This window comes from Protopterus annectens, chromosome 5.part1 (genome assembly GCF_019279795.1).
Source record: "Protopterus annectens isolate FY-2018-M chromosome 5.part1, PAN1.0, whole genome shotgun sequence".
NCBI classification, from domain to species: domain Eukaryota; kingdom Metazoa; phylum Chordata; order Ceratodontiformes; family Protopteridae; genus Protopterus; species Protopterus annectens.
This window is the reverse complement of record NC_056736.1, coordinates 342,998,849-343,020,852: the sequence shown is the minus strand read 5'-3', so window position 1 is coordinate 343,020,852 and position 22,004 is coordinate 342,998,849.

Below are 22,004 nucleotides of genomic sequence, written 5' to 3'. Positions count from 1 at the left end.
GTTGAGAGGTCTGTATGACACATAAGCCACAATCCTCACCTGCAAGAATCAAACCCATGTCATCAGTGTCATCACTGACCTGTGTGTTTACTGGGTGTAACACAGAAAGATGTATCATATATGCATCTAGTAGAACACCTTGAATGGAAGTGTGCATTGTCAAATCCTAATGGGTATGCATCCCAAAGATTAGTTCTGTATGGCTGACAAGATGTGTGGGAACTCACTGTGCCACGTGTGATACACCTGACTAAAGCATCCCTGGCTGACATATGTATTGGTCATACAGATAACACACACAAACAAAACACTATTATGTGTGGATTCCCTATACACAGCTGTGTATTGCATGTATCCGCCACATGTAATAGCAATGGATGTTATCTGAAGCATCCACAACTGATGTGTGAATTAAGAAGTGATCCTTTAGACTGAATGGTACAACAGAATGTGAGACTGATGGCAATGCATTGACTATGCCCATGTGCACAGAAAAGTACAGCAGTGCAAATTCTAGTGTCAATGAGTAAGAAAGCTGTCACTGTGATAATGTACACATACCAAACAATACACGGAGCATCCTCTATAAGTATATGTCAACACTCAGCACATGTGCCACATGATCACTGCCCTCTGATATTGCCAGGAAAAATGTATCACAGCCATGACATCCTGGCATACATCCATATGTGCCACAAAGTAGGTAGAATAAACTGGTAACAAAACACAGTTCACCTGCTGAGAAGTCCAATCCTTTAATGTAAAATACAATTCATATGAGCGCTTTCGTCTGCATAAAACAAACTTCATCAGATAAAGTCCCACTATAACTGACATAATTTATAAAAAATGTTTAACCAATGAAATCTTCACATTAATAAAACAATTAATCAATAAAATTCTAAAGATACTGAACATTCAAAATTTAAAGAAACAAGAACATGTTGGTGGTTGTTTGTATGTATACACACACTTCTAACAGATTAAAAAATAATGCATAATAAAAAATTTTTGTTAAAAATATAAATAAACAAAGGAATAGTCTACAACATTATTTCATGGGTAAGTTGATGTAAAATGTATGGTTACATCTGATGTGTTGAAAATATATTTATGCCATTTTCAAAGTATATTTGCCTTTCCTGTTAAGATGGCTTTGATGTTTATATACTCATTTAAACCTGGAGAAATATTGGATTTTAATCTTAACTGCCATCTAACTTCCTTCTGCAGTAAAATATTTTTGTTATCTCCTCCTCTGATTTCCAAATTGACCGTATCTATGATACCAAATTTTTACTGCAGAAGGAAAAATTTTTTATTATGCATTATTTTTTAATCTGTTAGAAGTGTGTGTATACATACAAACAACCACCAACATGTTCTTGTTTCTTTAAATTTTGAATGTTCAGTATCTTTAGAATTTTATTGATTAATTGTTTTATTAATGTGAAGATTTCATTGGTTAAACATTTTTTATAAATTATGTCAGTTATAGTGGGACTTTATCTGATGAAGTTTGTTTTATGCAGACGAAAGCGCTCATATGAATTGTATTTTACATTAAAGGATTGGACTTCTCAGCAGGTGAACTGTGTTTTGTTACCAGTTTATTCTACTTACTTTGTGGCAATTGTTACCTTTGGTTCACCTACGAGTTGCCTGCCTTTGGATTTTGACAAGCAGCATTTAGTGGTTAAAAGATAACCATCTTTTTGCTATCTTTCCACTATACTGACATTGCACTTACTTTTTTGTTTTTTGCGGTTTTATCACCTCATTTTTCAATATTATGGATCAGTCTCCAAACGACTCCACTTTACTGGGAGCCGAGAACGGATTGGAGACTAGTATCACCTTAATACAGACCCAGAACGAAGTATTCCGTCTTAGAGAAGAACTTTCTTCCCTTCGTGGGGATTTAACTAAACTTATTGACCTGTTCACACAGAAGGATCCACCAGAGGGAGCTATTGCCAGTTGTGTGCATTCCTCCACGGGCCCGAAACCACCTGTGACGTCATCGCCTGCTTCCACACTCCAAGATGCCGGGGAAGGAACGAGTCTGCCAGGTGAAGGCCAGCCTAGGAGAAGAAACTACACTAACAGTGGCGCTCCGACGATGCAGGACACCCTTCTACCTCCAGTTCACTCTGATTCAGGGATATTCAAGGTTTTTACGAGCCAACAACCCTAAAGGTACTGTTTCGAATTGCGTTAAAGACTGTGAAACCACCGGTTCAGCCTCTCATGCCTCACGGGCTGTTCCAGGGACTGATTCGGTTGCAGAACCTTATTTAAGGGTTTTATAGACAAAAAGTTTGTTTTTTCTACTACCGACAATCAAGGGAATGTTAATGTTGCATCTAAAATTCCCGATCAAGATGGGAATAACGTTTTCAGTTTGAAAGACTGCATTTTAAATTTGAAAAGCTGCTTTACAAATACAAATGTTTGGAAATTGAAAACAATTATTTGCATACATGTTTAAATAATAAGATAGTCCCTCAGGGACTCCGTTTTCATAAATACCCTTTTGGTATTACATATACAGAAAATATTATTAAAGAATTTCATAGTTTTTTTGACGAATGTGGATTTTCACTAATTTTAAAACTTATTAAATATAATGAAGTACATTTAAAAACTTTATTGGTAGAAATTAATAAATTACATCATTCCATCACCAATGATTTGTTGTTTGAACAATATTATGAGTTTTTTGAAAGAATTTTAGAGAGAACCAAAGGGAAGGTTGAAAAGGTTTTTGAAAGAAAACAAAAGAAATATTTTAGGGACAAGGGGCAGTATGAAACTGGTAAAAGTTACCCATCACCTAACTTTACTTTTGCAACTGCCCCTTCTAGACCTAGGGAGGGACATAATAGGAGAAATTTGATTACACCAACTCACTATAAACAGAATACAAAAAGTGTCAGGATTTCCTCTGACGAACCGCATCACCATAAGGACCCACCGGTTGTGTACACTGGTTCTCTAGATGAATTGGACTCTTTTCAAGAGTCCAACGAAGTTTTTTTAGGACCCAGAAGGTCAGAACGCTTAGCCCACAAAAATCAAAATGTAATCAACACGAATTCCTTTTTCAAAAAAACAGGATTGGAATTACAGGGGACACAGGGGGAACAGGGAGGGTCAGATGCCATAATTACACACGACAATGGTATTGTGTCTGAATATTGTGGATATAAAATATACAACTATTCTGATTTGACATTAGAAAAAACTAATTTCCACCTGTTTTCCAAAGGCTTCAAGTTTATAAAGAGTTTTAAAGGAGACTTGTCACAGATTTTAATTGATTTAAAATTGTTCCTTAGAAAATTAAATCTTAAAATTCTTTATAACAAAGGAGTTGCGAACCAACATACAGGGGACAGTGCCAACCAAACCTCTACTAGAAGGAGTGTTTATAACCCTCCACTTCACCCTTTGCTCCATACTTTTGAGAATATTGTCACAAAAGAAATATATGAAACATATAGTAAAAATACCGAAGGGTTTTGGCAGAATCACAATTTAAAAGCAGAAGAAGCCACCCTTCTGAAGAATTTAACACAAAATAAACAACTACGTTTCATGGAACCAGACAAAGGGGGAGGTTTGGTAATTTTTAAGCAAAACGATTATACAAAAGCCATAAGTACCATTTTGACACAAGAAAAAACCTATTGTTTGGTGTCCCTCAAGGATATTACTACTGTCTACAACAGGATTGACTCCCTTTTAGAGGAGTATTTGGTGGAACAACGAATTAACCAGACGACCTTTCATTTTCTCCGACAAACCCACCCACTGATTCCTGTTTTTTTCGGGATACCAAAAACACACAAAAACATCATGGAACCACCTTTTAGACCAATTGTCTCTGCCCGTGGATCTAAAACCCATCCCTTGGCAATATTTATTGATCAGAATTTCAAAAATATTGCAAAAAAACATAAACATCTTATAAAAGACTCCTGGGACTTTTTGGGCAAAATGCACCAAGGGTTATGGTCCAAGGATAGTCTCCTCATTACCATCGATGTGAAAGATTTATTTACCTGTATCCCTAGGAAAGAGGGCTTTGAATTTTTTGAAACCAGTATTCATAAACATTCTGAATTAACACCAGACAGAAAATCTTTATTGTTGGAACTAATGGAAATAGTTTTAGACAATAACTTTATAAACTTCGAAGGGGTTTTTTACAAACAAACCAGTGGAGTGGCAATGGGGGCAGCTTGCGCCCCCATTTATGCCAACCTGGTACTCCTGGAATGGGAGACCTTACACATTTTGAGAGTGTTTTTTCTGCTAAAATCACAGCTTATTACAGATTTTTGGATGACATTTTTGTGATTTGGGAGGGGACACCAGTTGAGTTGGAAGAATTTATTTTACACATCAACCAAACCACCTCCTGGTTGTCTTTTACTCACCAAGTTAGTGCAGAATGTATCAATTATCTAGACATTACACTATCCAAAACCTTGAATGGTTTTAAATCTCGGGTGTATAGAAAACCAACTTGGTGTAACAGCTACCTCCACTTTGACAGCCAACATCCTTTTTTCCAGAAAAAAGGTATTATAAAAGGGCAGGCTGTCAGAGTGGCTAGGATGACATCCCACATAGAAGATCTCCAACCAGAATTCATTAAACTGGGTAAAATGTTTGGAGAAAGAGGGTATCCTGAGGTTTTGGTAGAAAACATTTTTGGAAGTATATAACGGTGGGGACCCGTTTCAAACCTTTACTTGGGCACCCCATTGAGAATATAGAAACATCAGAAGATAGACCCCATGAATTTTCAAGTTCTTGTTCTATTCAACACAACAACTTTTCTCCTATTTTTAAAAAATCTTACAAGATAATTGGTCTATTTTAAAACTAACCTGAAATTATTGAAGTTATAGGAATCAACCTGCATTTATTCATCGGGTGTGCAATAATTTTAAAAGAACCTTGGAAGGAAGAGATTATTCTTACAAGAACTCTAGGGGTACCCACCCTGTGGTAGATGTACCCAATGTTCCTCTATCAACACCTCCAATAGTATTTTTAAAAAATGGGTTGAATACGGAGGTTAAATTCTGTAGGGGTAACTGTTATTCTTCCATGGTGGTGTATTTGGCAACCTGTTGTTATTGCCCATGTTATTATGTGGGCAAAACTGAACGTCATTTAAAAGAAAGGATTTACGAACATAAGAACGACATAAAAAATAAAAAAGAGACCAGTGCTTTATACAAACACACCACCATGTGCCAACCCGTCCCTTCTTTCAAATTTGGTATCATAGATACGGTCAATTTGGAAATCAGAGGAGGAGATAACAAAAATATTTTACTGCAGAAGGAAGTTAGATGGCAGTTAAGATTAAAATCCAATATTTCTCCAGGTTTAAATGAGTATATAAACATCAAAGCCATCTTAACAGGAAAGGCAAATATACTTTGAAAATGGCATAAATATATTTTCAACACATCAGATGTAACCATACATTTTACATCAACTTACCCATGAAATAATGTTGTAGACTATTCCTTTGTTTATTTATATTTTTAACAAAAATTTTTTATTATGCATTATTTTTTAATCTGTTAGAAGTGTGTGTATACATACAAACAACCACCAACATGTTCTTGTTTCTTTAAATTTTGAATGTTCAGTATCTTTAGAATTTTATTGATTAATTGTTTTATTAATGTGAAGATTTCATTGGTTAAACATTTTTTATAAATTATGTCAGTTATAGTGGGACTTTATCTGATGAAGTTTGTTTTATGCAGACGAATACATCCATATGTGTTCATGCAAACTATAAAGTGGTAGTGCTGATGTGCTGCAGTGGTACGTGAGTGATGCAGTACAGTCACACTACAGCTGTACCTATGCTACAATTGTATTTCAGCTTGTACATCACCTCCAAACATAACCTTTGGTCTGAATCATATGCAGCACAGCTGAACTGTTAACACAGTCCTACAACTCCACCTATGTCATGTCATTAAATCAGTTGCACATCATATGCCTATATGTTTATTGGGAAATGTGTGTGTGTGAGAACCCTGACACTATATGTGGACACATGACAACTTTGGTGGATGTGGCTCATGCAGAACAGTTAATAACACAAATGCTGACAGTCATACAATGATGCCAGGGAACACCTGCATACTCCTTGCGAATAACAGTACAATATCACATACAATTAATTCCCCAAGGTTGCAAGTGAATCCCAACATGTCATGTGTTTGTCTATATAACAGCATTACAACATGTGGATGAACCCAGCCATATGTGCCCATGCAATCAGTATGACGTAATATTACTGTATGTCAGATAATGCTTCCATATGCTAGGTATACACATGCACACCTGTGCTATCCTGCATCTATTACTGTGATGGTTGCATGACAACTGTGTAGAGTGTTGATATACTGCAATACAAGAACACATGCCTTAGTAAGACAACAATATACATAGCATCATCCAATGCCAACAGTACTCAGGAGGCATATTACTATTGACAATGGCCATCAATATGGTAGCTCAAATCACAGACTGAAATACACTGCTGTAGGAATATAGTACATCCTGACCTTAGCATAGCACATGTGGATGACAACATTGACATGTTCAGTGTTCAGAGAGTCATAGGACATTTGGCCAACAGCACCTAAAATCCTAGCTACCATTTAGACACAAATCGCTATATGATGGTGATGAAAGATAGGGTATGTGTGTACATGTTTGATTTAATATGGACCGTCTCTGCCCATATGTGACATGTACAACCCTATGACAGAAATAGCAATCATACCTTCAGTGATCTGGAGATGGCTTGCAGAGGGTTATGAAGGGGTTCTCCTTCTGTATAGAGATGGCTTGAAGAGGGTCAAGGAGGGGATCTGCTTCACAATGTGCAAATGCATCTTTGGGATGATGACATCTTCAGTGTTCTTCAGAATGGATTTTATGTGGACAGAGGGGAAAAAGGAGATGTTTGATTCAAGGGTCTATGAAAAAGGTTCTCCTGAGTGTGAGTCAAATGAAAAGAGATTCAAAACATCATACAATGACCATAATGTAACACCAACCACACACACACCAGTTGGCTGACATTAGATATGAACACAACACCTGTGTATGTATAGAAGCTCCATTCCATACAATGCACGACTAACACCATCACAGATGTCTGATTGTAACAGTGTCAGAGTACACTTTACAGAGGATGATATCAGTGTATGCTGAGAAGAAGCTGTTTGGATAGGAGTGTCTTACATAGCTGTGGGCTCACATCATGGAGTAAAATGGTCTCCAAGTTGATAGCTGAATGAACACACCACACACTCAAAATGACTGCTGTGAGATTAGAACCACTACTTATCTAGTTACACAATGTAGAAAACAAAACACTTAATGTTTGCACCACTGCAGAAGTCTAGTTTTAATAATCTCAAGCATGGACTTTATACAGGATGACATCATCAGTGTGTATTGCGGGGGCTGTATGACATTGCTGTGGAGTCATGAAGCAGTGTGAAGACCTGGATTAATGCCCTTCTGACTACACACACACACACACACACACACACATACACACACACACACACACACACACACACACACACACACACACACACACACACAAATCAACTGCTGTGAGATTAGAACCCCTACCTACCTAATTACAGGATCTGGAGAATACAGTACTTAATTCTCGCTCTATAACATAACTTTGATTTTAACACTGTCACAGTGCACTTTATAGAGAATGATATCATTAGTGTATGTCAAGAAGGGGATGTTGGGAGGGCTGTATGAAATTGCTGTGAAGTCATGTAGCAGTGTAAAAGCATTTTCTGATCACTACTTTAGTGAAGCAGGACTTGGACGCATGGCATTCTGATTAAACACACAAGTTGACTGCTATGAGACTAGAGCACCTTCTTATCAAATTATACAGTGTGTAGAACACAGCACCTAATGTTTGCGCCACCACAGAAGTCTAATTTTAAGATTGTCACAGTGTACTTTATAGGGGATGACATCATCAGTGTAAGTTGAGAAGAAGACGTTAGTAGGGCTGTATGGCATTGCTATTGAGTCATATAGCAGTGAAAAAGTATCTTCTGAATACTACTTGAGTGACAGCATCAGGACCTAGACTCATACAGCTCTGACTACACCCACATATGCTCATACATACAAACACACACACACACACACACACACACATACACAAAGTTGACTGCTGTGAGATTAGAACCCCTACCTATCTAAAAGAGCAACCTAGAGAACAGGCTTCTTAACACTTACACCACTGTAGAAGTTTGAATTTAACATTGTCAAAGTGCACTTTATAAATGACATCATCTTAGTGCCACAGGTATCATATACTGTTATAAGACTTGTTTGCAAATCCAGGACTTGTGATATGATTGTGTGAGCTTAATTTGGAAAAAGGCATATAAATATATCCTGGTAAAGTATGTGAAATAAGCTGTTGTGAATGCATATAGCAGAAGTGAGACAGACATGTACCTGTTTCTCAGGATGCTGTGTAGATTATACACACACACCCACAAACACACATTTTGGAAACAGCAGTAATGCACTGCTGGAGTTAAGTGTCTTCATCTTCAGATGAAGGTATGTCGACATTAATACAAGCTCCTGACAATATCAATGGGATATGATCATGGATGACCAATGTCCAGTATCACTATATAATACTCATACCAAATATAAAAAGGCAGTTATGCTCTGTAATTCTGGAGCCTGTTTGACAATGGCCCAAGTCCTGATATATCACTTGCAAGTGCATTGCTGCAGGGCACACGAGTATCAGAAAGAATGCGTTCAGCGAAGCACACGTCACTGCCCTTCTCTTGTGTTTATGAATGCATTAGGATGTACTGGAGGATTATAGCCTAATAAACAGAGTTAGACATGTTAAACACCTCTTCACAAAGCACATCACTGAGAGACTTATTTGTGCAGATGATTACAAAGTATTAGCGCATGCGTGATTTGAATTTCAGGAATGTAACTTGGACTTTTGAACACTGCACAAATAGGGACATACAATAACTGACCCAATTGTGGTTAATTACAAAATGGATCTGCTTTTTATTAATGTTTCATATGTCAAGCTTGTTAAATATGTTATTGGAGAAATTGCTGGCAGATAGTATGATGTACATGTTATAATCTATCTTTGAAATGCTGGGGCAAAAGTTTTATTCCATACATAAGTGTTTGCCTTGCCTTCCTCTTTTGTGCAAAATTAAGCAGCGAGCAAACGTGTCTCTGCTTAAGGAAAAAAGTGTAAGATTTAATTTGGTTTGCCTTCCTTTATACAAACAAGCTCAGCATCGAGTTGTGGCCATTAGCACGCTGAACAGTACTGAGTATGGAAAATATACTTGGTGTCTATCTTTCTCTGTGGCACAGGGTCTAAGAGTAGTGAGCTCCGAGTTAGAGTACAGGGGAGGCAAGGTTCAAATCCAGATGGTTCTCTTTTTTTTAACAAATGGTGTCAGGTTGTCATTTGCTAAGTAAATGTGACAGAACTGCAAATGTGACAATCAGTGACTACACTAAAGTGTGTCTCTTCTCCAAATTGTATCAGTAATACCTATCTCAATACACTTGTACAACTATTAGCTATTTTGCAGCCCCCCCTGCAAATGACAGGTTAATTGAGTGTACAGCTTTTTTACAAATGACAAGGAGTTGTGCATCCTGTAAAATGATTAGTATGATTCTGTAGATATGCTATTTGTGTAGGGTCAGATATCCTGAAAAGTGTGCAGTATGCTTCTTCATAGTAAGGACAGATTCCACATCATAGTATATGAACATTTCATCCATCCTCACATGAACATAATACAAAGGGAATCTAACAGTAGATATTGAAACCTTGCTGACTACAGGAGTTCTAATCACCTATTGAATCAAGTTAACATATTTGTATTATCCAGCAGCAGTCATGTCAGTATGCAAAAACCATCAGATGTGTAACAGATACATACCAGTAAAGAGATGTGGGAGTGAAGAGGTGCATACAAGGAGAGAGGATATACACATAATGTCTGGTATTATGTAACATTCATGGGCATGTTTTTGTCTGTTCCAATTATTAAGCTGCCATGCTCTGCATCATGAAGTGACTAGGATAGGGTTACAGAAGTGTTAGGAGAGGGACAACAGGCTTATGACAAGCAGAACAATGTTGAATAAATATGTGATAGTTGTGGGGATGGAGGTCAATTTAAATAATTTGTTCTGGACAGTATACAATATAGCTCCATGAGCACTCATAACTGTGACAAATGTTAAGATGTGGGTGATTAAACATATCATAGACAGATAACATCACCGTAAGAAATATTGTGAGAGACATCTGGAATCAAACCCTTGATGTTATGGACATTTAAAAAACCTGCAGTCAAGTGATTTATGTCAACACTCCACATAGGAAGTTACGCTTTGTTACATCCAACTGTCAGACTGTTTTAAAATAGTGCCTTAACTCTATATTCCTATAGCACAGTATATTTCAACACAACTGAATGGTGATAATCAGACAAGTGCAGACAAATCCAGAAACTCACCATGTTTTGCCATAGGACAAGAAGAGACATTCACCGCTGCATGGCATTGGTGCGCAATGACAAACATGAAGCAAATGCATAGGAGAAAAGGTGAAGGCTTAATTATGGGACATTTCTGTTCATGTGTGCGGTTTGTGATTCTATTTTTTCACCAGATTAGTGGTGTGAAAATGGGATACATAGAAAAGTGGTGAAATGGGGGGTCAAGGAGGGGGAAGAACAAAAGGGAAGCAATAAAAGAATTTGCAAGAGGGAATTAGAAAAGTAACATAGATCTTCACTTCTTCAACACAGTAATGTGCACATGCACAGAAAATTTTATGAATTTGGATTGTCACCACAACACAGAAGGGTGACAACAACACAATCATATTGTATAGCCAATTTAACCTAATCAAGTGAGTTGAGACGACACATATGTGAAGTGGAAAGCTATGTATGGGAACATTTTTTTTTTGGGACAGGTCCCCATTTTTTTTTTCAAAAAGAGAGGAATGCTGGGGAAGGGACATAGGAATGTAAGGGTCAGGTAGGTAGGGAAGGTGAGGAAGCAGGTGCAAACAGGACAAACAAGACAGACACAGAGATGATGATGGACACAAAAGGTGGGGGGGTACCATGATTAGTGATAGGTAGGGGACATAACAGGCGCATGCCTGTCGAGCATGGGAATAATGAGAGTCTAATCCCCACCCTCAGAACTGTCATTACTGCCCCCTTCCTCAGTTCCCTCTATTTTAATGAGCAACCTCTCCAGGCAGCTAATGCCGGTACCAATGACAGTTTCTAGGAAATCATGCACCATCCCTGACAGATCCTGACAGGTGACATAATCACTGCTTCCACCAATACTCCCAGAGGGTACCAGTGCACCAGCAACCAGGGCAATGCTACCCAATGCAGATGGTCCAAGTACTGTAGGGGCTGTTGAGGCAATACTGCTAGGTTGCATCTTAGAAGTGCTAGGTGTTGGTGCGGTAGCCAGTGGAGGGTTGGCCGGCTGAGCCACAGTAGTTGATCTGAAAAGCATTTGACTTGTCAGAAAGGTATGACACCAGAATGTTGTGATTACAGATAATCCCCCCCAAAAAAAAGAGATAAGGGTTAGGGTGATTAGAACCATGATATGTTAAATACATGCTTTATTAAAATAAATAATATTTTATTATTATACTAGCTGTAGACTTGTCATACTCCCAAAAATGACTGGGATTGTTACAAGTAATCCTTAGAATATGCATATATTCCATATATGCTGTAAATGATACTGCAGATTAACTTAACAGCATGGCATTAAAGCCAATATTGCTGCATGTCAAATGTAGAAATGATACTTGCTGAATGTCAGTCTATAGGTTACTTGTGGGAACTGAATGCACATAATCAAAATACACTATTACACTTGCCTACTACAATTAGCAAGGGCTACAGCAGACAGCATGCATGATTACTGTTACAGTTAAGATATGCATGCTGAACTTGATACTGATCTATGGAATCACAATATATTCATTACAATCAGGGATGGTGTTGCTTCAACCTCTCAGCATGTGCATTCCTGTTTGTCAAGATTTCCTCTGCAGTTGTAAAATAGAAATTGAAAGAAGAGACATGAAAGTATTATGCATACCAGTCTTGGTTATCTACAGTTTTCTAGAACATATAAAGTTGCTTAATCTGTATAATTACACAACTTGGGGGTGTCAGCAGTTTTAAACTCATGCAGCTACTGATCATGTTGTGCCTGCTTGCACCTCTTTAGCTCAGTGTAGTGGTGCCTACACTGTTCCTCAGTACATGGTATGCCAGTCAGACTATAAATCACCTTGGCTAGGCTGCTCCAAGCCTCAGCCTTATGCTAAGAGCCAGTATAGCCCCCCCCTGCAACAGCCTACAGCTGTAGCATTTCACAAGGAGTGCAACAAATATATTTTGACTCCTCCACACCCCACCTCTGTGCCCTGAATTTGGCAACATCCTTCTCATCTCCTGCCAGGTCTGCAAAGGTCCTCCAACAATAGTTGCAATGGTTTCCTGCCAACTTGTGATATTGCGTTTTACAACCAGTGCACAAGCCCGCACAACTATGACAACCACGTTTGCACAATGGTAACAGAAGAGAAACATTGCAACAGAAAGGGAGTTTATGAAACAGAAAGGATAATGTAAAAATTGGCAGTGATTTATGGCATGTGTGCTGCTACACCTGATCACAGTTTATCCACTGGTCAACACTAAAATGCTAAATAACTTGCCTTTTAAGCCATGACTCAAGGCATCAATGGGATGATCTGAAACATATTTTGCGGGGACTTACATTGTATTAGAAGAAATTTGTATAGTTTGTGATTCGAGCCTATGTAAAAGGGAATGCATACATTGCCACAGAAGGCATGTTTATCAACCATGGTCATTACAGAATTACAGCTTGAATAGTAACTGCTGCTATAACTCAATTAGACCTGTATGCATGTGACATTAAAAGGTTCTGGCTTATGCATTCTCAGGTTTGATGCAGGATTAATGTCTAACAATATACTGGAAATGAATAGACTTACATGATCTCAGTGATAGAGTTTAAAGCTATGATACCTACCTCACAATACATTCTGTTTTTTTTATATATTTGGGTTATGGAAAGGGTGTAGATGGTTGTGCCCATCACAGATATGCAACTGATTTTTTTATGACGTAATAATCATTATCTTGCTAAACCAGTTACACACATAATACATATCATACCTACAAAAGTGTGCGTTTGCAAGCAGTAATGATACCTTTCTGTCAATCAACCTGATATACATAGCTGTTGGTATGTAGTATTACCTTTATAATCAACAGTTTGTGAAAATTTATAGTGGGACATCCTTAATAAAAAGTGGATCATGCAGGATTGGAATCCTGTCTCACCTGTGTTCTGACCATACACTCATAGGACTTACGCTTGGTTCCACAGGGAAAGCTAAGCAGCAGGTGTATTCTTCACCCTCAATACTGTCCAGAGTGCTGACGGCCACACCTCACCACTGAGCCCATTTGCTTCAAGGACAATTAACCAAATAAAATGTTTTACTTTTTTCCTTAAGTAGTGAACCCTGTTTGTGCATAGATAGGCAATGCACAAATGTAAAATGCATTAGCGAGCATATATTCCTTGTGTAAATACTCATTATGACCCTTCCTCGGTAAAAAAAAGAAAAAAAACTATTGTGGGACTCCAACCCTGATTTACTTATGGTCTTTCTTTCTTAGCTCAACTTATTTACACCTTGAGCCACAGACACAGTCCAGTAATAGGTGTAATTTTTGCAGTCATTACCATCCATGTTATTGACTGCCTCATAATGCTGCTGAGCATGCTTGTACTTTGTAAGTCTCTTAGGCAACTGAAATTAAATTTTCATTTTTAAACAACTAACAGTTATGCCACGCACTGCAGACATGGAAAAATTATTAAAAAAAAAATTTAAAAAAGGAAAAAAAAAAAAAGAAGGGAAACAAATGTTAAGCAATTAGACAGCTCTGGATTTGAACCATCAGACCACTGCACTTACACAACAAAGTTGTAGCAAATTCTCTCTCTTTGCCACATACACAGCTTTGCAATAGCAATCAAATAATGTGCATACAAGCATTTAATATTTCATACACAATAATAAATAGTTCATACATTTGGACATTTTCATTTGATTGTAAATGTGTACATAACATACAGTGGAATGACTAATCACACATTATTTATGAATATGTTTGCAAAACTTCAGCTCTGCCTTCCTTTTGTATTCCGGAAATTATTCCCTTATTTTGCTTTACTATTAGATATACTATCACTAGTGCATATTCTATCATTTTTCTTTCAAGGTGTAATACAAATACATGGCAGTCAACAATTGTAAGAAAAAGCAGGAAACTGTGCTATTTTGCCAAGGAAATATATGGTGAAATTAGCCATGATTCGAGTGCATCCCCTGCATCCTCCAGTAAATGGCCTTGTGGGACATCACCCCTGAAAAAATTCTGGTAGAGCTGTGAGTAGTGCTAGACATGGGAGTCATAGTAACTGCTGGGGTTGCCAGCACACACACATTCAGGATGATTCCCTTAGCTTACACATGACCTGGCAATTAATAGAGTGGAAACTCTTTCTGTTGATGTAGACTCTTTCTGTTCCTTGGGTGGTACTTTGATCTCAATGTATGTGCAGTCTATGGCACTCAAGAAAGTGTGCTATGGGTAGAAATCTAGAAATCCTGCATAGTTCTAGCTCTGTCCTCAGGGGTAGGGGGGAATATATATAGTCACTGGCATACTGTGGCATAGCATTCAGGAATTGGTGTAGGATCCTGGATGCTGATGCCTGTGATACCCCCAGCATGTTCCCTGTGGGTCACTGAAAGGTTCCTGCAGCTAATATTCTAAGTGCTACACATACCTTGGTCTCCAAGGGTATTGCTTCCCCTTGATTTGCTCTTGCGCTCAGGTAAGGATGACAGAGGTTGCAGAATTCTCGGAGTGTGTCTCTATCCAGCCTGTAGCTCTCTGCTATTTCCACATCATGCAGACCATGAAAAGTTAAATGGGGTCTAAATACTGTTCTCCTCCTTCCCAAGGTCTATCAGCAGGAGCAGCAGTAACACAGACTTCAGCCTGTTGCAGTACACATGAAGAAGGGCAGCAGCAGCCACCCTTAACATTCTTCCCCTCTAATGTAGTTTGTGCCTGTATTCTTATAGGTTTTGAAGTACATGGCAGAAGGCTACACTAAGTGTACATGATTGCATTATAACTTGCTGAAGAGCTCCGCCATCTTGAATATGTTGATTAGCATACAGTTCATCTGCTTATGCAGTAATTAGCATGTCACAATGTTTACATGTCTGAGTAAGCTCTACACATTGTGTAGCCATGTAAGGTTTATTGAATCCTGCTCTATCTCAATATGATTTGCTTTCATTTATATAAATGTATGATTGCCTATGACATAAGAGATAATTTAATAAAGATGTTTCTTGTTTAAAAAAGCAGCATTTATCTGTCTCAGACCTGAGTGCATATTTACTAGTATGAACAGAATTTCTTCTAGAAAGTAAAAGACAATATATATCATACATAAGCTTATTCATTAGGAAGCCACTAGACTGATCTACCAATAATTATGAGTGAATGCAGTTCAGAAAATGGCAGACAATGATGCTCCCTTGTAAATAAAATAGACATGGATGTTCTTTAGGTGTCAGCTGGTGGGGAATGAAGAGTTAGGGTTATATGGATAAGGAGGAAGAGACACTCATGGTTTCCTACTTTTAAACAGGGAAATTATTCCAAACTTTTGCATTTGTGAATGAACTGCTTTTCTGAAACATTTTAGAAAATCTCCAAAATGTCCTAATTTTTTCGGTTTTAGAGTGACACACAAGATCATTAGTCTTCTGTAAAACAATAGTACAATCAACCTTCACATCAAGACATGCACATCATGGTAAACATTAAAAGCTTGCATGCATCTCATTCACTGTAGGCTTATAACTGTACCAACTCAAGTTAATGCTTTTGTCTACTACAATCAGTAAACTTCTTCTGACATCAACCATTCATTCACACAAGTTTAAATAGAATGTGTAACCATGACATCACTTCCTGAGATTCTTAAAGCTGCATTCCACATAAAATTCAGTTGTCAATGCAAATGTTATGACTCCATCTAAAATATCAAATAAAATATTCACTGAGTGTGATTATAAAATATATATATATATATATATATATATATATACACACACACACACACACACACACACACACACACACACACACACACACACACACACACACACACACACAACACAGTTATTATCTGTGTAGTGATTTTAACTTCAATACACACTTCAGGGAACTGTATTCATTTAGACCCAGGGAAGCATGGGCATTTAATCTTAGTTGCCACAATAATTCTCTCTCCTCTAACCTTAATGGTCAAGCTCCTCCCTGATGTCTTGTTGTACTTGATCAATAACCATATACCAAAATTCATGAGCCAGGGCAGTATTATGATTGGTTTTGGATATGTTGTACTGATGTTCATAGATATGTTATTTTACACAACATTCCATTTTTCCTATATAGAAACTTGGGCAAAATTGGCATTGAGCCAAATATACCACACCTTTTGTTTCACATGTATATTTCCCATTGATGTTAAAAACCTTGCCACCTATTTTAAATTTTGTAGTAACTTCTATATATTTACAATAGTGGCAGTGCCCACATTTTTTATACCCCTATGTGGTATGTAGGATTTCCTTCTAGACTCTAGTAGGTTTTTCAAATTCAAGCCACGTTTGAAAATAATACTAGGTGTGTCGCCCAGTTTCTGATTAATTCCAGTATCTTCATTTATTAAAGCCCAATTTTTAATCAAGATATTCTTAAGTGTTCGGGCATCATTTGAAAATAGGGTAATGAAGCTCAAATTATAGCTTGTTTTGGACATATTATGTCCTATAGTGACATCCTGTACTGACTCACTTGATGTTTGACACCTAACAGTAACACTGCCCTGATTTAATATTGCTGCAAAATGCCCCACTTCCGTTTTTATGGTAACTTTCTTAATGACGTCATCCACTAACGTTGGTGGATATGTCCTCTTAATAAACATCTGTCTTAAAAGTCCACATTCCTGATAATAATAATCATCCAAAGTCACCATTCTAGCAGCTCTATTTGTCCCTTTATCACAGACCTTTTTTGGCGATTGGGGTGGGAACTGCTATAATGTAGGAAGCTGTTCGAATATGTTGGCTTTCTATAGATGTTGACAATATATCTACCATTGATGTTATCCTTGGCAAGTCTCACATCAAGATAAGGGATAGAGGATGTGTTAAACGATGATGTAAAGTGCAAAAAGCTTATTAATGAAGTGATTTCATTGACAAAATCATTTGCCACCCTCTCATCACCTTTGATGATGACAAAAATGTCATCCAGGTATCGTGTGTACCAATGGACTTTTTCTTTAAACGTGGTTTGGAGAAAGTAGTTCCTGCTCCCACTGAGCCATAACACAGTTGGCAAACTTGCCTCCACATGGTGACCCCATAGCGTCACCTGTTTTCTGAAGGTAGAAAGAATTGTCAAACAAAATAAAGTTGCTGGAGAGAATAATTTCCAACAAACATTCAAATTAATTTCTTCAGAATCTACACTAGCGCTAACAATAAAAATGTTTGTTGAAACTATCATCTTTTTTTTGTCTTTGAAGTTCATTTTAATATTTAGTTTGCACCAACCAAGTACTTTTACCATAAACATTCTATATGTTACAAAGACATGCATCTGGAGCATTTCTCCCCGGGCCTCCACTGAAAATTGGCTCATTGCAAGTTAGCCTTTACCAGTTAACAAATGTTAAATAAATAAATAAAATAAACATGCCCTTGGTCATCATAGCTGAAAAAGAAAACAAGCCACTTGGATCAGCCTATATATGTGAACAATAATTAATTCCTAAATTAATAAAAATATACACATGCTATTATAACCACTTTTCATGAGACAATGAAAACTGTACATATTTATAAGTGTTTTTCTCACGCCAGGTAGGCAGTGTTATTTTTTCAGTAAAATTAATTATGTAAGTGTGTGTGTGTGTGTATGTGTGTGTGTGTGTGTGTGTGTGTGTGTGTAGGTCTACTTTTAATGAATGAAAACCCACTTACTTGATTCTCTGATGACCGAGGCAACTTCACCAAAACCGCATTTGAATGAACTCTTGGATCACTGATAAGGAACTCCAGGTAAGTAACCACTTGGCCACCATGGTGAACTTTTCCCCTTTCCCCACTGTAGTGCGATCTTGGAGTTGGTATACTTAGTTAGGGGGTAGGTGGGGTGAAACCTCCCACATGTGAGAGTTTAATTTTGCTTCGTTTTTTTTTATTTTCTTTTGTGATGCAAACAAGTGGTTACTTATCTGGAGTTTTCACTCGGTGATCCGAGTGTTCATTTAAATGTGGTTTCAGCGAAGCGGTCTCTGTTTTCAGAGATTCGAGTAAGTCGGTTTTGGTTCATTAGACGTAGACCCATATATATATATATATATATATATATATATATATATATATATATATATATATATATATGGGTCTACTTCAAAACATTGAAATTCAAAACATTGAGACCATAACATCAAAAAGCCAAAACACTGAAAACCCAAAACAACGAAAACTCAGAATACTGAAAGTGTGCATTATAACATAGAAAACTACAGTGCACATGTAAATAATATCCCCTCCACCTATAACAGCACCAAAGTAAGAAACACACTTTTTACTACATTTCTGCAGGGGGGCAAGCCCCCCTGCACCACCCAATATGCCAACTTCTAGATTGCACTACAGTGGAAAAAAGTAAATTTCCTAACCCCACTGTAACATGATCACCATACAGAATGCAAACATGTGGATGCTTTGCTTTCATGGAAGTTAAGTTAGCATTCTGAGAAGTGCTGGGACAAGTGAATAAGGGAAAAAGTGTTTATTTTGCCAATCTGTACACATTTTTAGGCCATACAGATTCATAGGTTCATAGGTGTGTACTAGGCTAATGACTCTGGAGCCTTTACAAGCCTAGCCCATAGAAGTGCTCTGGCATCATGCCGCCCGACGTTAGTTCTCAATGCCTCTATCAAGTAGAGCCACTGGAGTGATCCCAAGGGTGAACTTTCTATTTCCCATCCACTCATCAAGATTTCTGTTGAAGAGGGCCAGCGAGGTGCTCTGCTTGACATGTATGGGAAGTCTATTCCAGAGCATGGGCAGTCTCTGGGTTATGAACCTGTCCCTCTGGCATGTTGTGTTGATTGTGGTAATGAGGTTGAGGTCTCTGGAGTGTGTGGTGTGGAGGGATTGGGATTTCTTTAGATGTAGCATTTCTAACAGAGCTAGGTCATACATACATAGGTTCATAGGTGTGTACTAGGCTAATGACCCTGGAGCCTTTACAAGCCCAGCCTATAGGATTACCCTGGCATCATGCCACCCTATCTTAGTTCCTAGTGCCTCTGTCGAGTAGAGCCACTGGAGTCATCCCCGGGGTAAATTTCTCTTGAAGAGGGCCACTGAGGTGCTCTGCTTGACATGTATGTAGATGTAGCATTTCTAACAGTGCTGGGTCAGACATGGCTTTTAGTCAAGATGAGATTGCCTTTAGGTAGACAGAGAATAGTTGGAATTTTTTCAGTCTGCCCATATAGGACAAGTGTTTAAGGCCTAGGATCCTCTTTGTGAGGTACTTTTGTGGCCTCTCCAGTGGTTGCAGGTGTCTAGTGAGGTATAATAATAGCTCCCAACTTGCAATCATCTGCGAACTTTGTCAGCCAGAGTCCCTTCATGTTGGCCTGGACTTCAGAGAAGTAGATACCAAACAGGAGAGGACCCAGGACCGAACCCTGTGGGACTCCACTTGTGACTGGTCGGTAGTCTGACTTGGAGTCAGCTACTTTCACACTGTGGGTTCTATCTGTGAGCCAGTTTGCAACCCACCTAGTGATATAGGGGTTGATGCCTAGCTTAGTGAGTCTTTCTATAATTCCTGAGTGGGGAATGGTATCAAAGGCCTTGGCCTGATCAGGGTAGGCTGTATGAACCACCTTGCCTTCATCCACACCTCTGGTGACTGACTCAAAGAAGTCAACCAAGTTGAGCAGACATGATCTACCCTTCACAAAACCAAACTGTGTAGGATCCAGAGTTTGAAGATTCCCTATATCCTTGTTTATTAGGTCCATGATGATGCATTCCATAGCTTTGCATATTAGACTCGTCAGGCTAATGGGGTGATAATTCCTAGGGTCTGTAGTTGCTCCTCCTTTGTGGAGATGGATGACTGTAGGAGTGCGCCATTCGGTAGGGACAAAGCCTGAGATGAGGCTGTGACTGAACAGGGCACACAGGTGAGGTGCCAGTTCACTCTGTAGTTCATGTAGAACACAGCCAAGGATATTGGCAGGTCCCATAGAAGCTGTATTCTTGGCCTTGGACAGTGCTGTTTTAACCTGTGCAGCAGTAATATTGAGTGCCTGGCAATCTACTGGTATTGTGATTGGTCCTTAGGTGGGGGAGAGGGGTAAAGTTAGCACTGAATCTGTCAGCCAGTATATTGGCAATATCTGTTGGCTTGGTATAGGAGGAACCATTGTGCAGTAGCTCACAGCAAATCTGGGTATTGCCATGGAGATTCTTTACATAACCATAGAAGGCCTTGTGGTTGTCTTTACTATCAGCTGCAATTCTGTTTTCATAGCTAGCTTTCGAGAATTTGATGAGGGATCTCAACCTTTTGTTGAGGCTGATAAGGGAGTTTTTTCAGTCTTGGGACTTCACCTTATTCCACATCAGTTTCCTCCTTCTGTTGTAGAGTTTGTTTATGGCAGGGACCACCAGATTGGCTTCTGTTTTTTTCAGGAGCGCGTCTTGGTTCTATTGGGTATGGAAAAATCCATGCATTTGTGTACGTGTTCGTACAGTGCATTGGTGTATGATTCAGTGGTCATACAACTATTCTCCATTTACATGGGTGCCGTGAAGTTAGCCACCTCTGTTTTTAGGAGCCCAAAGTTAGCTTTGGGATTTAGACTTCTAGCGTTGAGCAGCATGACTCTCAGATTGCATTTTTTTGTAGCTGTTATGAAGACATGGCTTTGTAAGTCAAGCAGAGATTGCCTCTTAGTAGACGATAGGAGACAGAGAATAGCTGGATTTTTTTAGTCTGACCATGTAGCACATGTGTTTAAGGCCTAGGATCCTCTTTGTGAGGTACTTCCGTGGCATCTCCAGTTGCTGCAGGTGTCTAGTGAGGTACATGCTAAATGGGGCATTGTACTCGATGATTGGCCTAATGAGAGAAGAGTAGAGGGAGACAATGACTTCTTTCTTCCTGGATGCAAAACCCTTAGTAATGAGATGTGCCACATAGGACTTTCTGACCACAGTGGCAACGTGGTGGTCTAAAGAGAGGTTTCTGTCAGCCTGTGTTCCCAGATCTTTTATAACGCCTTCTCTGTTCAGTGGACTACCATCAATGGGGTAATTCAAGGGAACCAGGTTTTTCCCAAGGGGGATGACGACATACTTTTTGGCATTGAGCTTAAGGCCATGGTTCTGACACCAGTCATTGAGCCCTTTCTGTAGGATGTCAACATCACTTGGGGAGTTAATAATAGCTTCCAACTTGCAATCATCTGCGAACTTTGTCAGCCAGAGTCCCTTTGTGTTGGCCTGGACTTCAGAGAAGTAGATACCAAACAGGAGAGGACCCAGGACCGAACCCTGTGGGACTCCACTTGTGACTGGTCAGTAGTCTGACTTG